General features: G+C 34.5%; 1 protein-coding gene across 1 annotated transcript in view; it reads left to right on the top strand.

Annotated features, from left to right (window-relative positions):
* Positions 1-19452: 19452 nt before the first annotated feature.
* PIK3C2G (phosphatidylinositol-4-phosphate 3-kinase catalytic subunit type 2 gamma) overlaps positions 19453-25996 on the top strand; it is a 380793-nt gene continuing 374249 nt past the window's right edge. The window contains exon 1 of the mRNA XM_087442698.1: positions 19453-19680. The gene's annotated coding sequence lies outside the window, so the exon portion shown is untranslated. The remainder of the gene's footprint in view (positions 19681-25996) is intronic.

Genomic DNA, 25996 nt, shown 5'->3' with positions numbered 1-25996 from the left:
AGTAAATTGAAATGGGGGAGCCCAAAGCACCAGATTATAGATAGCAAGCCCCAACTAACACCACAAAATGTTAGCAAGTTAAAAATAAGTAATAAATACATGAAATGAAAAATAAGAGGCCTCCTTATGTTCATCATTGAAATATTTATACTTGCTTAATTTTAGAGAATGCATAATGATTATTTCACATGATGATTTATTGTCATTATCATCAAAATTGCTGTTGCTATTTTATCATGTTAGGCACCAAGGCAAATGCTGGGAAAAGGGAATTCATATTTAATAATTTCACTGCTTTTTACCTCACTCACCATTGTTAGCCACCACCATAATGATTTTCCACATTTGGAATCTTGGAGGAAAAAAACAAATCATCAAAAAGCAAATTCCTCTCAGTAATTTACTAAAATAACTGTAAAGAGTTGCAATTTTTCTCATAAATTTAATACAGAAACCACAAAAGGAAGAAAAAGAGTAGAAGACAAAAATAAGAACAAAGAGCAAGGGCAACAAATAGAAAACAGTAATAAATAGGTAGATATTAATCCAACTATATCAATAATCACATTGAAATGTCAATGGTCTAAATGTACCAGTTAAAAGACAGAGATTGTCATAGTGGATGAAAAAACAAGACTCAACTATATGTTCTCTACAAAACACCTCCTTGAAATATAAGACACGTATAGATTAAAAGTAAATGGAATCGTAATGCCACTATATTATATATGCATACACACGTATGTGTGTGTGTGTGTCCATAGGCCCATTTGTCAAACCCTGCTGAAATCACTTAAATTACTATAGTTTATAATAATTTTAGAGACCTGGAGGGTTAGTTTTTCTTATATTGCTCTTACTTTCAAAATGACCTTAACCAGTCTTCTTCATTTGCCCTTCCAAATGAATTGTAGAATAGCTTATCAAGTTTCGCGAAAGAACATGTAGAGATTTTAAAGAAGAATTGCATTCATTTAATTTGAGGGGCATCGCTCTCTTTAAGATACTGAGTGTTTACATCCATGACAGTGATCACTCTCTCCAGTTACTGATGCCTTGTTTTATAGTCTTCAGTAGTAATTGCTTTCTCCATAAAGATTCCATCTTTTTTTATATTTGTTCCTAGGCGTATTATTGTTTCCACGTTATCATAAATTGTATTTGTCTTTAAATTACTTTTTTAATTGTTAATTACAAATATTGGAACGCGATTCATTTTTTAAAATATTTATTCCATAACCAGAAAATTTGCTGAATTCTCTTATTTGTTCTAATATTTTGTCCGTAGAATCTCTTGGCTTTTCTGTATAGACTATCACATCATCAAAATATTATGACAACTGTTCTTTCCAGTCATTATTGTTTATTTATTTTTTTATCTCATTGTGCGAGATAGGACCTCCAATGCAATGCTGAATAGAGGTGATGATAGTAATCTTATTCCTTATTAAAATATAATTGTTTTAAATAGTTCATCTTTGACTAAGAATGATGTGGTATATTTCTGTTACATACTCTGAATTAGGGTGAGGATTTTCCCATCCATTCCAAATTTGCTAAGACTTTTTGTCTTGAATTAGTATAAAATTTAAATTTAAAAACACTACATATAATGAGATAATCATATAGTTTTCCTCTATTTGTTAATATGTAAAGCAATCTTAACAGATTTCCATGGGTAAAACAGTCCTAGGTTTAAATCAACTTGGTTATGAGACATCACTTTATTTTCATAAGTATCTGTTTGCTTTCTAAAACAGCAACAACACATAGATACAGAGATTAGACTGGTGATTACCAGAGGGGAAGTGAGGGGTGGGGCGGGTAAAAGGAGTAAAAGGGCATATGTGTACGGTGATGGATGATAATTAGCCTGTGGGTGGTGAACAAGATACAGTCTTCACAGAAATTGAAATATGACGTACACTTGAAATTTATATAATGTTATAAACCAATGTTACCTCAATTAAAAAAAAAAAACTGTTTTAGGATTTTTGTCCCTATGTTCAAAAATAAACTTGGATTATAATTTTTCCTTCCCCTCTCTGTTTTTTCGTTTGTTTCTTCATTTTGGACTTTTGGCTATCCAGATTATATTAACTTTATAAAAGAGATAATAAGTTTTCCATACTCTGGAAAAGTTTATGCACAACGAGTTATCTGTTTTTTTCAAGATTTTGTATATCTTGTATGAACACATTAAGAAAAACAAAAGAAAAAAAACCTCGTACTCTATGTTGGAGGCATGTCTATTTGATCAAACTTGTTTTCACGGTTGTTCAAATATTCTATATCCTTCTATTGCTTGTTTGCTTTATCAATGTTTTAAGAGTTGGGTTAAAATCTCAGAATATTATTGTGGCTTTTTAAATATCTCATTTTAACTATTTTAACTTTAGCTCTGCAAGTTTTGAAGTTATGTTGCTAGGTATGTTCAGGTTAGAGATTTTTATGTGTCTGCTGAATTTTTGTATCATATCTATAGAATATCTTCATTCGCTAATAATTATTTTGCCTTGAGTTTATTTTTCTCATGTTAATATAGATATCACAATTTTCTTTTGCTAAATATCTGCCGGCATATCTTTTTATATTATTTACTTTAAACCTTCTGTTTTGTAATATGTTCCACAGTTCATATTTTTTATCTTTTATATAATGTACTTATTTACTGTTTATTTTCTCTTTCCCACTAGAAATTGAATTTCATGAGGACAGGAATGTTTCTATGTTTGATTCAGTGATGTACTGAAACATCTAGAACAATGCCTCATACATAATAGGATCTCAAATATATTTGTTGAAAGAATTTCATGATGTCTTTCATAAATTATTTAACTGGATACCTTTATATTTTAATCCAAACCAAAATCTTTGTCTTATAACTGGAAAGTTTTTTCCTTTGTTATTTATCATAATTATCAACATATTTGGATTCATTTCTACATTTTATTTTGTACTTTCCATGCTTCAAAGCTATTTACAGTGCTTTAAAAAAATTTTTTTTTTCCTAGTCCACCCCTTTTCTTTCTTCTCTTATTTTACTTGATTTTTCTTTATTCCATTTTACTGGTTGAAAAATACACATGTTATTTCTATTTAATCAAGAATCACAGTAAAAAGATTTTGCATGTATATGTTACCGATCCCTGAGGGATAGGTGACCCACAAGTGTGTCCTTTTGCTCAGAGCTGCTGCTGCCAATAGAACGAGACTGGGTTAGGAATAGCAGAGCAGAAACTTTATTCATTGATCAATGAATGGAGGTGGCAGAGCTCATGCTCTAAAACACCTTCTCCTTGAAGGGAAGGTGAGCAGGGTTCTTATGGGATGTGAAGGGGGAGGGGTCTCCATATCATTGCTCCAGGCAGGGGCATTTGGGGCACGTGCAGATCTTCCCTTTTTGCACACGGCACCTTTTGCACACATTTCCTTTTGTGCTTGGCACACCATCACCATCTTAGACCTTTCTGGTTTGGACCCGTTCTGCAGTTTGGCCATCTGGCAATGTTCTGCCTTGTTTCCTATAAGCAAGTACAGCTTAGAAACAAAGCATTAGACATGGAAAATGTTTTAGGGACTTCCCTGCATGACATTTACATGACTTAACAAAGTCTGCAAAGAATCAGTCACTCCACCCTAATACCAAACTTTAACTCTGATCACCCTCCCATCTTTTATTTAATTTTTATCTATTATATTATTTTACCTTGTCTTTAAAACACCCCAAATCGGTCACATTATTATTATTTTTCACATCCAATGTTTACTCATATAGATGTTGACAAGAGATTTTTCACATATTGAGGTATATGTGGTAACTATTTGGGTTCAAAACTGATTCAGCTTAAACTAAAGAAGCCTGACTTATGGCCTATCAAACATACATTGTACATCTGCTTTAACCATTAAAGAATGCACTCTCAAGATTAGCATGCATACTTACCCTCCTATGCTCTATTGGTGACACCCATATTAGTCCTTTTCCCAACATCAGGATCATGTTGACCTGCTAATTTGCAACTGAACAGCTCTTTCAAACTTTGACGAATATGTATTTTGGGTGTGTTTAGTGTATGTTCTTTTTTTAAAAAAGGTAGAAGACTGTACTAAAAACCACGCTTCTCCAGAATGCTTTCTTCCTTTCTGAAAAAGCCCTTCCTGGGTTATAATTCTCACTCTGGCTCAAGTAAAACACACCTTATCTCTCTTATCTATAGAATGGTTATTGGTTATTTTGTGTAGACAATGTGAATATTACTAATTTCTTCTCCCTTTTTTAATTTTTTTTGCATGCTACTCTTCCTGCCTACCTAACAGTTTTCTTCTTCCTGCAGCGTATACATTAATATTTCTTTTGGTCACAGTATTTGGGTAGTATTTCCCTCACGTGTTCTTGAAAATGCCCTTATTTTTTCCCTAATTCTAGAAAGCTAATTTAATTTGGTATAAAACTTTAAATTTTCTATTATTTTCCCTCAGCAATTTGAATATATTATTTAATTAATTATGTGGCTTATTTTGTTGCTTTCTAGAAGTCTTCTGTCAGTTGATTTTTATTTTATTTAAGATTATTTTTCTTCTATTTATGTATTCTATAAATCTGGATTTATTTTTATTTATATTACTTAACACCTGATTTGCTTTTTCAAAGCAAATATTCTTACTTTTCATCAAGTCTGGGAAAGATTTGACACTATATTTTTGAAAATTTTCTGTCTTGAAACTTCTCTATTCTTTCTTAAGAACTCTAAAGGAGTCCTATAAGCTCCTATGAGATATAATTTCGTGTCTCTTTAATTGTCTCAAATTTTTCATTTTTTTATACATATGTGCTGCTGTTCTGGGCAATTGCCTCACAACTACCTTCCCAATTGCTAATAATTGCTTTAGCTGAATTTAATATGCTGTTTAATCCATTCAATGAGTGTTTATTTTTTCAATTCTTTTTTCTTTAAATTTAAAATATAGATATTTTTATTCTTTTTAAAATCTAGTCTTTCCAGATATATGTCTTTTCTAAAATTTTCTACCTTTACTATTTTTATTGGTCTATCCTTATAGTACTTTGTTCTATCTTCATAGTGTTTATGCTTTCCATTATTACTGTAGTCATTTCAAACATATTAGATTTATTATTTTGATTTAGTTCTATTTTCTCAAAAATTTGGCTTGTTTTTTTTTTCTTTGGAACTGATGATTCATTCATGATACTTTTTTCATTCATTTCTGCTGTGATTTATTTTTAATTGCAAGCTCCTCTTCTGTGAGGCTTGTATTTTTTCCTGATTGATCCATCCAGTGTGAATTGTAAGAGGGTGGCTCTAGAGTGGTGCTACGGGTTTCCAAGGGTATCTCTGGACCAGGACAACTGCTTTGCTAGTCTCTTGGGTGGGGGACTTCTCACTGTGTGTTGTACTCATACTCCATTTCATCTGAGGTACAGACCTCAGGTCTTCATTTCTCACAAGGAGACATTTTTTCTTACCTAATAGGGAAAAGTTTTGGTTTTATTTTCTCCAAAAACTGGTGGTCAGATTATGTCCAACACCTCTTTCACCTATTGGGCAGCGCTTCATAGGTTCAAGATTTATTGCAAAAGTCTGTTCAAACTCACAGCCCCCAAACCAATCACAAAGTCAGCTTGTGCTTTTAATCCTAGGTTTTGTCCCCTCTCTGTGTATGCTGCTGGGAGTTTCTCATCTTTCTTAAGAACTCAGATTAGCAATCCATATTATTCAGCAGTTCCAATTGTTTTGGAGATAAGGGAGAGGTTTTTGCATTAGTTTAAATGGCAAGTTTAAGGAAAGAGTTTTGTTGCTGTAATTTACTACACTAATAATACTTGGCGTGAGTGAGTTTTAATGGAGAGTGAGAAGCTGCTCACACGTATCTGGTTGTCATGGTACAGAATAGAGAGAGCACTGTAACAGCAGGATTTCTAAAGTGGAAGGGTATGAGAATATCAATATTTAGAGAAATATTGCAGAGTTTTGTATATTCACAAGGTATATGTTGGGAGTTCAAGCTAGTTTTACTCATCAACACTAATTATAGCTCTATAAAATGATAAAAAGTTCACCAAATGATGCTGCTGAGTCAATGTGTGTTTTATCATAATCTAGAAAGGGGAAAAATGATGATTATTACCTAGATCTATAAAGAGAAGGGAACAGGTGCATTGTTAACAAAGACAGAAGTTTTAGGAATTCTTTTTAGTGATTATCCTTACTTAGTAAAATAATTCAATTAATTTGGAAAAGCTGTTACTACTTTTTAAAAGCAAGATTTTAATGTATTTTAAGAATAGATTTCTCCAATTGAATTTTTAATTAAACAAAAATGAAAAAATAGCACTCTACCCTAATGTAATTCCATTTCTATCACTATTGAAATAATGTAAACTTAACATGTAGATATAAAAAATTCACACTGCCCAACTTTCATGCAATTTTTTGGAATTATCAGTCATATCTACTATGATGTTTTAACAAAAAAAGGTGAGCTTCACTAATTAAGCATGTGAAATTTTATCACATTTTATCCCTGGGTGGGATAAATCACTCATTTAGTTAGCTCTAATGAGACCCAGATTATATGTATATATTATGACATATATATACACATACATATTTTCTAATAACATCACAATATGTTAGTTTTCTGAGGGATGTGAATAACAACTAACCTTTTAATTTTTATAGACTTTATAGATGAAGAAACTAGGATTAGGAGGTTAAGTGTTTAAGAAATTTGTCTCAAATTACAAAATAATGCTAGCAAAGCTGAGCTATCCATTGGGTCTCCTAACTCTGGATGGAAGCTCTTTTCACCAGACCAGTGGTTCTCAAAGTGTCATCTATAAGCCTGGGGATCCCAAACACTCTTTGAAGAGATCCATGAGGTCAAAATAATTTCAAAAAATACAAGACATTATTTTCCTTTTTCACTTTGTTGACATTTACATTGAGGGTACAAAAGCAAGTGTGGGTAAAACTTCTATAACAAATCAAGGAAGTGGCACTAAATTGTTCCAGTAGTTATTTTGTTCTTCATTGGCACACAGGGAATGTAAAAAAGTCAGATTCATTAAGAATGAAATCAGTAAAAATCATTTTTTATAAAATCTGATGAATGTGTATAATCATTATTTTTATAAAATCTCAACCTTAAATGCAAGTTATTTTAATACTCTGTATAATTAAATGAGAATTACACATAAAGCATGTTTGTTATTTATCAAAGTATAATGATTATCTTCAGGAAAAGCAAATATGCAATTGTTTGAACTGAAAGCTAACTATCCCTCTTTACAAGGAACACCATTTTTACACATAGGAATGACTATGGCTAGAGAAACTATGGCTATTCGAACTTAGGTATTGGGTATTTGGTATTCTCAAAAATGAATGGAGTATACTTATCATTTCAAAGAAAAGAACTATTTGTTGCCAATAACAAAATTCAATCTTTGAAACAAAACTTTAAATTTTGAAAACATTGTACCCACCACTCTGAGCTTTCTATGTTCCCAATTCTTAAACTTAGGTCAATAGTGCTATTAACAAATATGATTTGTTTTGGATATTGTGTAATGAAATCTGTCAACATTTGCAACAGATGCATAACTCAGTAAATCAAATAAACAATGCTTGATGTTAAAAAATCATGCATGGGTAAAAGATCCATTGCAAGATAAAACCATGAATTTTAATGAAACAACATGTGAAAGGATCATTAACGTGGTTTCAGATTCCATACTGCACTAACATTTAGAACACTATCACTTGATGAGTTTTGGTGTAGTATCAAAGAACAATATCCACATTGATTTGAAAAGAATAGTAAAATATTTCTCCCTTTCCAACTACATATTTTAAGGAGGCCTGATTCAAAACAATATATCACAACAAATTGAATGCAGAAGAATTTATCAAAATCTATCTGTCTTCTATTAAAGCAGACACTAACAAGTTTTGAAAAAATGCCACTTTTCTCACTGTTTTGTTTTACATAATTTTTTTTATTAAAATGTGTTATTTATTTTGTCACATAGTAGTTTATTATTGTTGTTTTAAAATAAATTAATATATTTGCAACTGACACCATGACAACATAAAATATCATAAGAGACTACTATGATCAATTATACACCAACAAACTGGACAACCTAGAAGAAATGGATAAATTCCTGGAAACATGCAACCTACCAAGACTGAATTAGGAAGAAATAGAAAATCTGAACAGACCAATTACTACTAAGGAGATTAAATCAGTAATCAAAAACTTCCCAACAAAAAAAAGTTCACCACCAGATGGCTTCACTGCTAAATTCTACCAAACATTTAAAGAAGAATTAATACCAATCCTTCTCAAATTCTTCCAAAAAATAGAGGAAGAGGGAACATTTCCAAACTCATTTTATAAGACCAGCACTACCCTGATACCAAAGGCAGATAAGGACACTACAAGAGAAGTAAATTACAGGCCAATATCCCTGATGAACATAGATGCAAAAATCCTCAGCAAAATATTAGCAAATCAAATTCAATAATACATTAAAATGATCGTACACCATAATCAAGTGGGAGTTCGTCCAAGGATGCAAAGATGGTTCAACATCCACATCAATCAATGTGATACAGCACATTAACAAAATGAAGGATAAAAATCATATGATCATCTCAATAGATGCAGAAAAAGCATTTGAAAAAGTTCAACAACTATTCATGATAAAAACTCTCAACAAACTGGGTATAGAGTGAACATACTTCAACATAATAAAGGCCCGTATATGACAAGCCTACAGTTAAAATCTTACTCAAAGGTGGAAAGCTTAAAGCTTTCTTCTAGGATCAGGAACAAGACAAGGATGCCCACTCTTGTCGCTTTTATTCAACACAGTCCTAGAAGTCCTAGCCAGAGCAACTAGGTGAGAAAAAGAAATAAAAGGTATCAAAATTGGAAAGGAAGAAGTAAAATTATTTCTAATTGCAGATGACATGATATTATATTTAGAAGACCCATAGACTGCACAAAAAAACTGTAAGAACAAAGAAACAAATTTGGTAAATTTGCAGAATGCAAAATCAATATAAAAAATTAGTTGCATTTCTGTACACTAACAACAAATTACCAGAAAGAGAAATTAAGAAAAAAATCCCATTTACAATAACATCAAAAATAATAAAATACTTAGGAATAAATTTAACCAAGGAGGTGAATGATCTGTACACTGAAAATCATAAAAAAAAATTAATATTGTTAATATGGCCATACTATCCAAAGTGATCTACAGATTCAATACAATCCCTATCAAAATTCCAATGGCATTTTTCACAGAAATAGAAAAATCAATCCTAAAATTTGTATGGAAACAAAAAAGACTCTGAATAGCCTTAAGCAATCTTAAGAAAGAAGAACAAAGCTAGAGGCACCACATTTCCTGATTTCAAACTACATTACAAAGGCATAGTAATGAAAATAGTATGGTATTGGCATAAAAACAGACACATAGATCAATGGTGCAGAATGGAGAGCCCAGATAAACCCATGTATGTATAGTCAATTAATTTACAACAAAGGAGCCAAGACTATACAATGGGGAAAGGACAGTCTTTTCAATAAATGGTGTTGGGAAAACTGGATAACCACAGGCAAAAGTCTGAAACTAGAGCTCTCTTACACCATACACAAAAATCAACTCAAAGTGTATAAAAAGGGGCCAGCCCAGTGGCATAGCGGTTAAGTTAGCGCACTCGGCTTCAGTGGCCTGGGGTTTGCAGGTTTGGATCCCGGGCATGGACCTACGCACCTCTTATCAAAGCCATGCTGTGGCAGGGGACACATATAAAGTAGACAAAGATGGGCACGGATGTTAGCCCAGGGCCAATCTTCCTCAGCAAAAAAGAGGAGGATTGGCAACAGATGTTAGCTCAGGACTAATCTCCTTCAAAAAAAAGAAAAGAAAAGAAACAAAATGGATAAGAGACTTGAATGTAAGACTTGAAACCATAAAACTCCTAGGAGAAAACATGGGGAAAAACCTTCTTGACACAGGTCTTGCCAATGATTGTTTGGATTTGACACTGAAAACAAAGGTAACAAAAGCAAAAATAAACAAGCAGGAACACATCAAATTAAAAAGCTTCTTCCCAGCAAAGGAAACCATTGACAAAACGAAAAGGCAACCTACAAAATGGGAAAAAATATTTTCAAATTATATATCTGATAAGGGGTTGTTATCTAAAATATACAAAGAACTCATACAACTCAATAGTAAAAAAAATCCAATTAAAAAATGAGCAGAGGATATGAATAAACATTTTTCTAAAGATAGACAAAGAGCCAACAGGTAAATGAAAAGATATTCGACGTCACTAATCATCAAGGTTATGCAAATCAAAACCACAATAAGATGTCACCTCACATCTGTGAGAATGGCTATTATTGAAAATACAAGGGATAAGAAGTGTTGGTGAGGATGTGGAGAAAAGGGAACACTTGTGCACTGTTGGTGGGAATGTAACTTGGTGCAACCACTGTGGAGAACAGTATGGAGGTTGCTCAAAAAACTAAAAACAGAACTACCATACAATTCATGTCTGGGTGGATCCAAAGAAAATGAAAACAGGATCTTGAAGAGATATCTGCACTTCCCTTTTGTAGTCAAGAAATGGGAACAATCTAAGTGTCCATCAATGAACTAATGGATAAAGAAGATATGGTATATATGTACAAATGGAATATTATTCAGCCATGAGAATAAAGGAAATCCTGCCTTTTGCAACAACATGAACGGGCCTTGAGGGCATTAAGCTAAATAAAATGTCAGACAGAGAAAGACAAAAACTATATGATCTCACTTGTATGTTGAATCTAAGAAAACTGAATTCATGGAAACAGAGTAGAATGGTAGTTCCCAGGGCTGAGAGGTGGGGGAAAGATGGAGATGTTGGTCAAAGAGTACAAGATTCCAGTCATAAGATTAATACGTTCTAGGATCTAATGTAGACCATAATGATTATAGTTAATAATTCTGTATTATATACTTGAAAGTTGCTAAGAGAGTAGATCTTAAATTTTCTCATTATAAGAAATAAGTAGTAACTAGGTGATGTGATACAGGTGTTAACTAACACAATGGTGGTAATCATTTGCACATATAAGTGTATTTAATCAACACATTGTACACCTTAAACTTGCACAATGCTAAATGTCAATTGTATCTCAATAAGCTTGGAAAAATAAACGTAGAGAAAAAAATTAATTTATACATATATTTTAAACGTTTCTCCATTTTAATTTCCAATATGGTAAATCGTAATAGATATAACCTATATGAACAAAAGCTATTTAGTGTTTTTTATCTTTAAGAGGATAAAAGCTTCTTGAGATCAAAAAGTTCTGAGAATTGCTCCATTAGACTTAACTCCATTCTTTGAAAGACAAATCAGTCTAATATTGATAGTATATTGAAGTATTTTACAAAGCTACAACATACACCTTTAATTCCAACTCCACTAAACCATCTATGCAACTTTTAGATTTTATATGAGTGACAGGAAAAGAGAGTAAGAATCTCAAAGAACAATAAAATTCTAAGAGAAGTTTATAAAAGTCCTTTTACAGCCTTGATGCCCTTGTCCATGGGAGTTAGTGAAAGAAGGATTAAACAACTAGATTATTAGTGGTAACCATTTAGTTGTATAAATTAAATGTGTCAATAGTAAGTGTTAACAGAAGAGATTGGAGAAAATAATTTTGATAGTTGTCATGCCAGCCACTGAAGGTGCTCAAACAAAGCATGGGAACATGTAATTTTATTTGCAGCAACTGATAAGATAAGGTCAAGGGTGAACAAAACTTTCACAGTGTTGTAGTGAATCATTAAACATGAAACGAGCTTCTGAGCTCACCTTGCTTGCATTTCTAGTGGCGAGAGAAATAAAGTTTAAAAGAAAGAAGAAAATATAAGGTAAGTAATACAAATGTACAGTGTGTTGTGCAATACTCTATTTATACAATCATACAAATGCCTGAATAATTGTAAAAATTATTAATTGATAAATGGAGTTAGAATTCTCATAAGCAATGTTTTCTTCAATGTATGTTTTTGTAAATTTCTGGGATAGTTTTTCCGATAACAATTGTTCAGAGAGTAGGATAAAGGAAGAATACTTAGTATAATCATTTAATTGTTGAGGATCTTGGTCTGAAACTCTTCTTTTAGATACGAGACTGTAAAACCCAGAATGGTTAAATGATATGGTCCAGGTCAGTATTTGGCTTCCACCTGGTCCAAAGAAGAATTTAAATTCAGAGAAAGAAAGGGGTAAAATAGAAACTTTAAAAACACAGATAACTATAGACATTTTAGTCACAAGGAGAGTGTTCAGTTGAAAAACAGTAATTAGTAAGAAGGAGTACTGAACTCTCAAGAGACCAGTGGTAAGATAATGAAGTCCTTATTACAGAGCAAACACTTTGGATTTTTTCACCTTCTACTTTATGAAACTAACTTTCATTTTTAACGCATATAGCCATTTCCTGTGGTTCTAGATTTTCAAATAGAATTTCAAATTCAGAAACTCTAAATGTAACACTGGGCTTCACACTGAATCTGTCATTTTGATAATATTTAAAGGATGCTCATAAACTCATTAATGTTTTAAACATTCTGAGTATGTTTGTGCTAGATATTAGTATAAATAAAAGAAACATCAAGAAAATTATGACTGAATCCCTGCTTTCAAAATTTATGTTCAGTAGGAGAGAACAAAGTGGCAATTATAGTTCAAGGTACAGTGTGATAATAACTATGAGACACAGAAGCTCTATTGCAAGAGTTTAGTATAAAAATAGTGATAGAAGAATATTAGCTGTCAAAGTGACCTTGGTAAATTAAAGATATAGAATCAAGCAAAATAACTTTATCTGCTAAAGAAAATATCTGGAAGAAAAAGATTTTTTTTTCCCAAGTTCCATAGTATATAACAAAATAGAAAACTAATTGCCAGTCAATAGAGATAACAAGATAATCGGAAATTAATAACAGAGCCTAAAAAGAAAATAAAAGAAACCTAACATCATTCCAGTATAATCAGCCTTGGTCAAACCCTTAGTAGGAAGAGACTTTATAGATTATAATACATTAGGCAGTATAACAAATTGGAATTCTGGAGCTCCTTGGTAGATTGCTAATGGTATGATCAAATAGAGAATTTGGTAGGCATAACTTTATGTTACTTTTAGCGGAATTCTGAACTTACGTCATATCTGATTTCTGAGTCTCTGAGAACTACCTTAATCCAGTAGACTCATGAATCAGATCATTTTTTTCTGACATCTTACATTATCTTTCTACAAGTGGTTTTAAAGTCAAGTGTTAACCAAATCGGGAAAGTACTGGGCTTCCCAGCCGTTATTTGATGAGGTACATCTTGAGCACTGCTAAAACGCTATCAGTTGCGTGGAGCTGTGGAGGAAAACTAAGGAAAAGACACAGTCCTGTGCTGGGACACTTACGATACCTTTGTAATGGTAAATGTTAATTTTAAAAAGAATTCAGAAACAATGTATGGCAATATGGAGTTGAATGCAAAGTACGCAGCGTAGATAATACATAATATTGATGGTGTCTGGGAAGGAAGAAAGCACAGTTTCTTTTTTTTTTTATTTAACAAAGTAGATTATTATAAAAGATTCCTTTTGAGGTCAAAGATCTGGATAAGATTTCCGGATTTATAGTTTTTCCGTGTGTACTCAGGCAAGTCCTATATTCCTTTTGGCTCTCAATTCTGCAACTATGAAGGGGATGTATTTCATTTGCTTAGCCTTTTTAAGAGATTTTTGTGAGGATCAAATGATAAAACATGTGAACTGAACAGTACTATAAGAGATTAAATGGGCAGCTGTACTTTAAGATATTTGATTGGGGAGGTACTGTGATCCAAAAAATTAGGAAAACGCTTATGGAAAAAGAAAAAAAGGCATATTCTGTAATATATAGTTCAATGGCGGTATTTCTTACTCAACAACCACAGCGCTTTTCTTTATGTTTTATTACCTCTTATTTCCAATGAATTCCCATTTTAACTTAAAGTTAGCATCTGTATTTTACATTTTTTGATGTCAGTGTAATATAATTAAACATTGAAAAGAAACCTACTCGATAGTGGAAGATTTACTTATGTTTCAATTTTATATCATAAAATTGTTAGGTTTCATCTGAATACTTTTGCAGCATTCTGTTACATCATTGATGTATAAAACAGAGTCCAATTTCATAATTTACCATTAGCAAGATGACTGTCATGCAGATTGGAATTCTCTCATGGTCAAAACTAGGACATTCTCTCCCCACAGGCTGACATATATAGAAACTCAAATTATAATCAATTGTTTGCTTGGCAGACTCTGAAGCAGAAAAAGAGGAATATTATAATTTGAATATTTAATGGCAATAGACTAAGATGATGAGAATCATTTATTTTTATGTTGGAGATCATCTATCCCAGAATTTCCCAAATCATATCACAACGGGCTGATGAAGAAAAATGACATGCTGTGTAAAACATAATGAGTACTCAATAAATTCTAGAAATTTGCCTCCTTACTAAAGGACTTCTCACAGCTTTTAACATGCCAGTGTATCATTATATGATAAAATTGCTAATGACTGGTATAATATTATGTTTTTGACCTTTGTATGGTATTTCCTGTTGTATAAGAATTACTTTCAAAGAATGAATATCTATATAATGGTGCAATTTAATTGAAGATAGTTTGAGACTATCAGCCCTATTTGCCAACTTAAATTATATCAATAAAGCAACTATCTTGCCACTTTTCCCTTAAAATTAATATTACTCTTGTTCATCTTTTTCTCCCACTTGCATTACAAGTATTTTCCTTTTCATCCGTCTTGTGGTTCCGGTAAGCTTCATTTCATAAATGAGCTCTATTCTATTAAGAATAACTGTTTGTAGGAAAGTATTGTATATAATATTTTCTAGATTAGTGAGAAACAGAGCCAAGATCAATTAGCAGTATCTGCCATGGACAGGAGTAGTTGTTCATATACAATAAATTTGTTCCTTCCAAATTTAGCCAAATGTCTATGTGATACACTTAAGATTATGTAGCTAGACTGTATATATACAGTCTTCAAGTGGCCAGAATTAGAAATTAAAACAGGAATTAGAAATTTAAAAACCTTCAGCTGATTTTTATTGAAAAGTGAAGCCTCAGCAACACCAATAGTTGTTTTAAAAACCTTTTAATATTATCATAGTGAAAATACTGTTTTCTTGGAGGTGGCATGCCCTGGACTTAGATCTGAATTCTAGCTAATTACAAGCTTAACTAACTTGATGAAGTTAGCATTAGTCAGAAAAAAGGCTGATTATCTTGTGTCTTATGGCAAACAAAATGTATGTTCATTATAATTAGCCTTAGAATATATTATTAACTGGAACTGCTAAGGCTTAGCTTGTCCTTAATCGTGTTAACAATGGTGTTGAATATTTTTATATACTATTACTAGATGTAAAAATGCCATATGTTAGGGAAGCATAACTTTTTTATTTAGTTTTAAAAAGGGAAAATAGTAAAATTGACAGAATTTTATTTCTAACATAGCAGTCAAAAAATTATTTTTACTTATTCTGCATTCGCCACACATCAGTGTCTTCTTTAACTCTAATCCCCAAAGGGGGGGGCGGGAAATATAACATTTGCTTGAAAGGAACATATATTTCTCATGACGCATGATTTTTCTCGGTACCAAGTCATAATTCCACCAGAATCACAATGAGCTGCTTCTTGACATTTAGAGAAGCATTTCATGTCCAGAAGGTGGCGCTCTAGAATAGTTAGAAAGCCAGGTTTGCTTCCACCTGAAACATAGCAGAGGTGCATTCATTAACATTCAAGTTAACTGAAATTCTGGAACACAGAGTGGGTATTCACATCAAATAAATGTCCTGCTGCCCTTTCTTTGATAGCATTTAAAACTCTAAATATTTTTCTATGTACGTGACCTAACATTGTCTGGGAAAATTAGCAACATGACAGTTTAGATATTGCAGCCTTAAAACAAAACAGGCGAAAACATAACAAGACATGTTAGAAAAGTAAGCCAGTTTTACATAAGAGTATACCAGATTCTGTTCTGACTTTCAATAAAGGTCGTTTATAAATGTATTTGAATAACATTTGATGCCATACAATTGTCTTATATGCAAAATATAAGGAAAATAAGATAAGTAACTATGGAAATTTGTGGTCTCTCAGTGATTATTAAGAACATATCTGAAATTATAAAAACCTAGGCCTGTAATAAGCATATGGAGAAGCTGAAAAAAGAGTACAAAATTAGAAGATACATAAAAAGAGAATTTCTTCAGGGAAGAAAGAATTCTGTTAATTCTTGAATTTTCTAAATAGAATTCTTAGAAATCTTTGCCTAGTGAAAACGTATGTGGCATTATTGAGGCAATAAAGTTTGACTACAGTAAATTGATCTATTTTCTATGCAGAGACAGATTGGGAACATGTGTGATCTTGCTTCAGATTATCAACATTTCCAGCACATTTATTTATTTCTATCAGCAATAAGAACTTATTCAATGGTCAAAGGAAAACTATATTTAGAACGTCAAAGTCCCTTTAAACTAAGCAATAATTTTCCGAAAGAATTGAAGTTTTTGTCATAGTCATTGTTATCCAGAGAGCTATTTGTCTATTTAAGTATTGTCGTTTTCCAGTTGTCATATTACACAAACCAAAAAAGCATCTCTAATATTACTGTAAATATGTGACAATACTGCAGGCTGCCTAGAAAGTATATTTGAAATACATCGTGTGAAATGCATTTTGTGCAGCACTTGTATCATGAATGCATCATCTTACTTTTGGGTAATTAACTTTAAGATGCTCCATAGTTTAAAATTGCTGTTGAGATCAAGAATAGAATCCCCCTCTTAAATATCTGAATATTCATGTTGTTATATTAAATCTGTCTTTCTTGAAAGATGTAATAAAAATGTTTGGATTATTCAAAATTAATCATCTTTTGGTCTTAGTTAAATTACAACTTCTCTGTAGTCTCAATTCACAATGCATTGTAGAAATATACACACCACATCCATTTGTAAGGATTTGAGAAGATGCTTGCAAATTAAACCAGTAATTTATCTTAAGGGAAGAAGACTGAGGGTACCAAAATTACATGTGACACTTTGGCAATACTAACATCTCTACTAATAATCCATCTCTGAATATAATGAACTCTACTCAATTACATTAAAATATGTAAATTACATTTATTATTCTATAAATTTGTCCTAAATTAGAGTTTTCCCCAGAAAATAGATATTGGGAACATTCAGTTAAAAAGCTATGAAACACAACTCTTCCAAATATTAACATTTGGAATTAAGCAGACCAAATATTCAGATTCTAATCAATGTTTCCAGTTCTCAGGCAAATATAGACATACATTATTACAATTCTCTAAGCAAGTACAACTACTTATGTACAGGCTACAGCTGAAGTTATAATAATAATACAGTGCAAATTCCTGACTCTCAATTTTGCTCAAAAATTGAAGTGAGGAGGGAATATTATATTTTAATTAAACTCAACATAATTATGTACTGTATGCATACAATTTTAAGATAAAATATAATAAATAAATTTTATGCTTGCTATGGACCATTATAAACTCTTTTGCCAATAGGGTACTTTATAGGAAAAGCTTGAGAAAAATTGATAAGAGTGTATATTAGCCCCCAAATTATATTATTTTTCAGAATTGCATTCTCTTTCTTTACTTAAGTCAATGTTACCTACAGTGTGTATGTCTATGAAAAGTTACAATTTTAATTATATTGAAGAGTTAAGATTTTAATTAATATGAAGTTACATCATTTGTGAAGAGAGCCATCTTTTTCCAAGTTTATTTTATGTGATCCTAAAACAACCAAAAAAGATTGATATGGAACGCATTCTTATTCTTCCTTGGTTGGCTGATCAACTAAGATGAGATGTTAAAAAAAAATGTAAGTAAAAATTAACCTGATATGGGACTTTCAGTTCTGGTCATGATAGAGTAATGTTCATCAGATTTACAATGCTGCTGCAAATAACTACAAAACTGGCAAAATTGGAAAAGAGAGAACTCAGGGTTGTGATCATTGAGAGAAAAGAAATACACAAAATGATGTTAACATTCATCCTGGTTTTCTGCTAGGAATCACTTTCTAATTTAAGAAGTGGAGCGAAACACAGAACAGCAATCTCCCTGAGTAGAAGAAACAAAGATTGGAGTTTTGGGCCACCAAGGTAGCTGTTATTTGCAGGGAAGTGTACCAGAGAGAAGGCAGCTGGACAGAGAACTCCACAAATCTGCGTAAGTGTTCCCTCGAGTCTTTGTGTAAATTCTAAGCTGTGTGTGCGTAGAGAGAGTCTCCACAGGCCTGGCATACTGCTACTGTACATTTATAAACCCCAGAGACTCTGGGCGTGGCAGTGCTAGAATACGTTATAGACCTCACCAGCCAGAAGGCAGAGACCATGTTGAACAGCCTAAAAATTCAGTTGAAACTCCAGAGTTGCCAGGGCTTAGGAGCAGCACTGGTCTGTCCCCCTACTGTAAACAAGCCCAGAATGATCAACTTGAGACATAAGTCAAGTCACTTGCCTGCCAGAGCAAAATTAAAGACCCTTCACAGTCTTCTGGCATAATCCAGAAGATCTATAAAGGTAGAACTAATATGGTGATAGAATTTAGGGCAGTAGTTGTGGCTGGAAGGAAAGGTGGGAATTGTTTTCGAGGGGGCATGATGCAACTTCCCCTGGGATGATGGAAATGCCCTATATTTTGACAGGGCTCTGGTTACACAAGTCTATGCATTTTTCAAAACTCATCAAACTGTGCACTTAAGGTCTATACATTTCATTGTATGTAAATTTTGTCTCAAAAAAAAGATTATATTCAAACAAGATAATAGAAAAAAGGGGGGGATATTTTTAAAAGTTTTGCTAAAAACTTTTAGGGGATAGAAGAAGAATTTCCTGCTTTTCTATATTAATTTTGGCTCCATAGGGCAACAAAATGAATAAAGGAATGTGTCAATAATTGAAAAAAAACTTTTTTATGAATCCGTGTAGTTAATAGATATAATACAGTCAGGGTAAGAAAATACAAAAAGGCCCAGAAGTAGGATCAAGATATTGACAATGAATTCTTAAAATAAATGTATTGATGCTTATTATGTTCAAAAAGCAAGAGAATGTGAATAAAACACAGACTCTACAGTACAGCAGGAGCATGAAAACACATATATACACGTTATAATACTAGGTAGAAAGAAATAAATGCCTCACAAGTTGTTGAGATATAGAGCAATGCAATTTCAAAAGAACAAGGGAGAGGGCGGAGTCAAGATGGCGGCGTAGGCAGACTCTGAACTCACCTCCTCCCGTGGACACAGCCAATTTACAACTACTCGTGGAAAAATTACCCCTGAGACAGAACTGAAAACTGGATAAGAGGAACTCCTGCAACAACGGACAATCCTAACTGGGGTAGAAGAGGCAGAGACTCCCTTCTGGATAGGAAAAACGCCGCCTTCACAAGCCGCCAGCTTCACGGCAGCCGGGAGCAGCTCACAGGTACGCAGCCTCCCTGGAGGCGCGGGGCCCTGAGCCGGGGAGCGCCCCCACTGTGGGCATTTTGTGGACCCAGCACAATCGACACCAGTGGCAAAATATCTGACTTTGCCTGCTACTAAAGCATTGGGGAGCACCCCCAGAACCCGGTTCACAAAGAAACTAAAACTGGCTCTTAAAGGGCCCGCGCACAAACTCACCCGTTCCAGAAAGCATCCTAAAATCACCAGAAAGAAAGGTACACAGTGCTTCGGTGACAAGAGACTCACCTAATAGGCCCTGAGTGCATCACGGTGAGGGGTGAGACCTCTCCAGGGACTGGGACATTGGCGGCGGCCATTGTTGTGGCCTGGTGTGAGCGTGCTGACACAGACGCCATTGGAGTTCTCCCTGAGACCTGCTAGCCCAGGGTCTGCTCCACCCGCTAGAGCACCGATTTAATCCAGCTCAGCCAGGGCAGGCAGCCCACCCTAGAGACTGGCCCCACCCAACAACAAGCCCTCAGGCAACGTGTGGGCCTGCATAGATTGGTGACTGGATTCTCTGCAGCCTGGCAACTGAGCTGACTTGAGCGGGGCAGGGTGTGCACAAGGAGCGGGTGGAGAGTGTGGGGTGGTGGTGGAGTGTGTGGGGCTCCCGCCGTGGAGAGACTGGGTCCGCTTGGGGAGGTCGGGGCGCTCACACGGGGCAGGACTGTGTTGACTGTGTGTGTGGACCTGTGCGCAAAGGGCTTGTCAGCTGCAGAAGACTTGTGCTTCTCAAAGACCCACATAGGAGGTTTGCCCCACCTTCCAAAGCCTGAAACAATTGGGTGCTCCTGTGCCTGAGGGCAGCCCCACCCAGCTGCAATCCCCAGAGAGCTGACAAGAGACCTAATAGGCTAGAGGTTTACAGCAATTGTAAGGCCCTGAGCCTAACAACCTGCCACACTGGGGGCCTACTCACTTAAAGGAAATACTGCAACACAAATGTGGTATTAGAACTTACAGCCAACTGTGCTGGGACTCCCCACACCTGATAAAGAGACTGAAGGGCCCACAACAACTACAAGCAGCTGAGCATTACAACAGCTGACCAGGAGCATAACTCAGCATCCTTGGGCGCCTATAGGGAGAGCTAATAGGCCACAATAGAAGGACACACGTAGCCCACATAGGGGCCACCCCTGGAACATTGAGAACTGAGGGAAGCATACTGGAAGCCTCCTAAGGCATCACTTACATAAGGTCACCTATCCAAGAGCAGGAGACGTAGCTGACCTACCTAATACGTAGACACAAGCACAGGGAAAGAGGCAAAATGAGGAGGCAAAAGAATACATTCCAAGTAAGGGAACAGGACAAAACCCCAGAAAAGGAACTAAGTGAAACAGAAATGAGCAACCTACCCGACAGAGAGTTCAAACTAAGAGTGTTAAGGATGCTCACTGATCTGGGGAGAAGAATAGATGAACTCAGTGAGAATGTCAACAAAGAAATGGAAGATATAAAAAGAACCAATCAGAAATGACGAATACAATACTGGAAATGAAAAATTCATTAGAGGGACTCAAAAGCAGAGTAGAGGATACAGAAGAACGGATCTGTGAGCTGGAAGAAAGACTAGAAGAAATTACCCAAGGTGAACAGGTAAAAGAGAAAAGAATTAAAAAGAGTGAGGACAGACTAAGGGACCTCTGGGACAACATCAAGCGCACTAACATCCGTGTTATAGGTGTCCCGGAAGGAGAAGAGCGAGACAAGGGGGCAGAGAATCTATTTCAAGAAATAATAGATGAAAATTTCCCTAACCTAAGGAAGGAAACAGACATCCAGGTACAGGAGGCACAGAGAGCCCCAAACAAGATAAACCCAAAGAAGCCCACACCAAGACACATCATAATCAAAATGTCCAGAATTAAAGATAAAGAGAGAATCCTAAAAGCCGCAAGAGAATGTCAAGTTACATACAAAGGAAACCCCATAAGGCTATCAGCTGACTTCTCAGCAGAAACCTTACAGGCTAGAAGAGAATGGCACGATATATTTAAAGTGCTAAAAGGAAAAAACTTACAGCCAAGAATACTCTACCCAGCAAGGTTATCGTTCAAAATGGAAGGAGAGATCAAAATTTTCCCAGATAAGCAAAAATTAAAGGAGTTTGTCACCAAGAAACCAGTGTTACAAGAAATGTTAAAGGGACTGATTTAAGGGGAAAAGAGAAGACCACAAATAGGAAAAAATTATCTATTTCCACGATTAGAACGTAATGGATACAAATGCACAAAAAGAGGTTAGATATGATATCAAAAACATAAAAGGAGGGAGGAGGGTAGTTAAAGAGTACAGCTTTCAGACAGAGGTCAAACTAAAGTGACCATCAATTCTGTATAGAAGAAGTAAGGAACAGAGAAGGACTACTAAAACATTGAGGGAAAAAAAAAAAATAAAGTTAAAAAATGGCAGTAAGTACATACTTATCAATAGCTACTTTAAACGTCAATGGACTAAATGCTCCAATTAAAAGGCATAGGATGGCTGACTGGATAAAAAAACAAGACCCATATATATGCTGCATACAAGAGACACACTTCAGACCTAAAGACACTCACAAACTGAAAGTGAAGGGATGGAAAAAGATACTCCACGCAAATGGCAATGAAAAGAAAGCTGGGGTAGCAGTACTCATATCAGACAAAATAGACTTTAAAACAAAAACTGTAAAAAGAGACAAAGAAGGGCATTACATAATGATCAAGGGAACAATCCAACAAGAGGATATAACACTTGTAAATATCTACGCACCCAATATAGGTGCACCTAAATATATAAAGCAATTATTAACAGACATAAAAAGAGAAATAGACAGTAACACAATAATAGTAGGGGACTTTAACACTCCACTTACACCAATGGATAGATCATCCAAACAGAAGACCAATAAGGAAACATTGGCCTTAAACGACACACTAGAACAGATGGACCTAGTAGATATATACAGAGCATTCCATCCAAAAACCGAAGAATACACGTTCTTTTCAAACGCACATGGAACATTCTCCAGGATTGATCACATATTAGGCCACAAAACAAGTCTCCACAAATTTAAGAAGATTGAAATAATACCAAGCATCTTTTCTGACCACAACGGTATGAAACTAGAAATCAACTATAGGAAGAAAATAAGAAAAGCCACAAATACATGGAGATTAAACAAAATGCTACTGAACAATGACTGGGTTAACGAAGAAATCAAAGAAGAAATCAAAAAATACCTGGAGACAAATGAAAATGAAAATACGACATGCCAGAATTTATGGGATACAGCAAAAGCGGTTCTAAGAGGGAAGTTTATAGCAATACAGGCCTATCTCAACAAACAAGAAAAATCTCAAATAAACAATCTAACAATGCACCTAAAGGAACTGCAAAAAGAAGAACAAACAAAGCCCAAAATCAGTAGAAGAAGGGAAATAATAAAAATCAGAGCAGAAAAAAATGAAAAGGAGACCAAAAACAATAGAAAAATTAATAAAACCAAGAGCTGGTTCTTTGAAAAGATCAACAAAATAGACAAAGCTTTAGCTAGACTCACCAAGAAAAAAAGAGAGAAGGCACAAATAAGTAAAATCAGAAATGAAAGAGGAGAGGTGACAACAGACACCTCAGAAATACAAAAGATTATAAGAGAATACTATGAAAAACTATATGCCAACCAATTCGACAATCTGGAAGAAATGGATAAATTCTTAGAATCATACAACCTTCCAAAACTGGATCAAGAAGAAGTAGAGAATTTGAATAGACCAATCACCAGTAAGGAGATCGAAACAGTAATCAAAAACCTCCCCAAAAATAAAAGTCCAGGACCAGACGGCTTCCCTGGTGAATTCTACCAAACATTCAAAGAAGACTTAATACCTATCCTTCTCAAACTCTTCCAAAAAATTGAGGAGGGAAGCTCCTAACTCATTCTACGAAGCTGCGATTCCCCTGATACCAAAACCAGACAAGGACAACACAAAAAAAGAAAATTACAGGCCAATATCACTGATGAACATCGATGCGAAAATCCTCAACAAAATACTAGCAAATCGCATACAACAATATGTTAAAAAGATTATACACCATGATCAAGTGGGATTTATTCCAGGTATGCAGGGATGGTTTAACATTCGCAAATCAATCAACGTAATACACCACATTAATAAAATGAAGAACAAAAATCACATGATCATCTCAATAGATGCAGAGAAAGCATTCGACAAGATCCAGCATCCATTTATGATAAAAACTCTGAATAAAATGGGTATAGAAGGAAAGTACCTCAACATAATAAAGACCATATATGACAAACCCACAGCTAATATTATCCTCAATGGTGAAAAACTGAAAGCCATCCCTCTAAGAACAGGAACCAGACAAGGATGCCCACTGTCACCACTCCTATTTAACATAGTATTGGAAGTGCTAGCCAGAGCAATCAGGCAAGAGAAAGAAACAAAAGGGATCCAAATTGGAAAGGAAGAAGTGAAACTGTCACTATTTGCAGATGACATGATTTTATATATAGAAAACCCTAAAGAATCCACCAGAAAACTTTTAGAAGTAATAAACGAATATGGTAAAGTTGCAGGATACAAAATACACACAAAAATCAGTTGCATTTCTGTACACTAACAACGAAGTAGCAGAAAGAGAAATTAAGAATACCATCCCATTTACAATTGCAACAAAAAGAATTAAATACCTAGGAATAAACTTAACCAAAGAGGTGAAAGATCTGTACACCGAAAACTATAAAACATTTCTGAAAGCAATTGAAGAAGACACAAAGAAATGGAAAGATATTCCGTGCTCTTGGACTGGAAGAATTAACATAGTTAAGATGTCCATACTTCCTAAAGCCATCTATAGATTCAATGCAATCCCTATCAAAGTTCCAACAACATTTTTCACAGAAATAGAACAAAGAATTCTAAAATTTATATGGAACAACAAAAGACCCCGAATAGCTAAAGGAATCCTGAGAAAAAAGAACAAAGCTGGAGGTATCACACTCCCTGACTTCAAAATATACTACAAAGCTATAGTAACCAAAACAGCATGGTACTGGCACAAAAACAGACACACAGATCAATGGAATAGAATCGAAAGCCCAGAAATAAACCCACACATCTATGGACAGCTAATCTTTGACAAAGGAGCCAAGAACATACAATGGGGAAAAGAAAGTCTCTTCAACAAATGGTGTTGGGAAAACTGGATAGCCATATGCAAAAAAATGAAAGTAGATCCTTACCTTACATCATACACAAAAACTAACTCCAAATGGATTAAAGACTTGAATGTAAGACCTGAAACTGTGAAAGTTCTAGAAGAAAACATAGGCAGTACGCTCTTCGACATCGGTCTTAGCAACATCTTTTCAAACACCACATCTGACCGGGCAAGAGAAACAATAGAAAAAATAAACAAATGGGACTACATCAAACTAAAAAGCTTCTGCACAGCAAAGGAAACCATCAACAAAATGAAAACACAACCTAACAATTGGGAGAAGATATTTGCAAACCATACATCTGATAAGGGCTTAATCTCCAAAATATATAAAGAACTCATGCATCTCAACAACAAAAAAACTACCAACCCAATTAAAAAATGGGCAAAAGACCTGAACAGACATTTCTCCAAAGAAGATATACAGATGGCCAACAGACACATGAAAAGATGTTCAAAATCACTAATTATCAGGGAAATGCAAATCAAAACTACAATGAGATATCACCTCACGCCCGTCAGAATGGCTGTAATTAACAAGACAGGAAACAACATGTGTTGGAGAGGATGTGGAGAGAAGGGAACTCTCATACACTGCTGGTGGGAGTGCAAACTGGTGCAGCCACTATGGAAAACAGTATGGAGATTCCTCAAAAAATCAACGATAGAACTACCATATGATCCAGCTATTCCACTGTTGGGTATTTATCCAAAGAACTTGAAAACACCAATTTGCAAAGGTACATGCACCCCTGTGTTCATTGCAGCCTTATTCACGATAGCCAAGACTTGGAAGCAACCTAAGTGCCCATCAAGGGACGAATGGATAAAGAAGCTGTGGTATATATACACAATGGAATACTACTCAGCCATAAGAAACGACGAAATCCAGCCATTTGTGACAACATGGATGGACATTGAGGGTATAATGCAAAGTGAAATAAGTCAGAGGGAGAAGGTCAAATACCGTATGATTTCCTTCATTAAGTAGTAGATAGTGACAACAATGGACGGATACATAGGGACAGAGATTGGATTGGTGGTTGCCAGAGGGGGGGGGG

Source organism: Ceratotherium simum, chromosome 17, assembly GCF_057802395.1.
Source record: "Ceratotherium simum simum isolate JZ-2026a chromosome 17, ASM5780239v1, whole genome shotgun sequence".
Taxonomy (NCBI): domain Eukaryota; kingdom Metazoa; phylum Chordata; class Mammalia; order Perissodactyla; family Rhinocerotidae; genus Ceratotherium; species Ceratotherium simum.
Note: the sequence above shows the minus strand (reverse complement) of the source record. Positions and strands in the feature narration are given on the sequence as shown.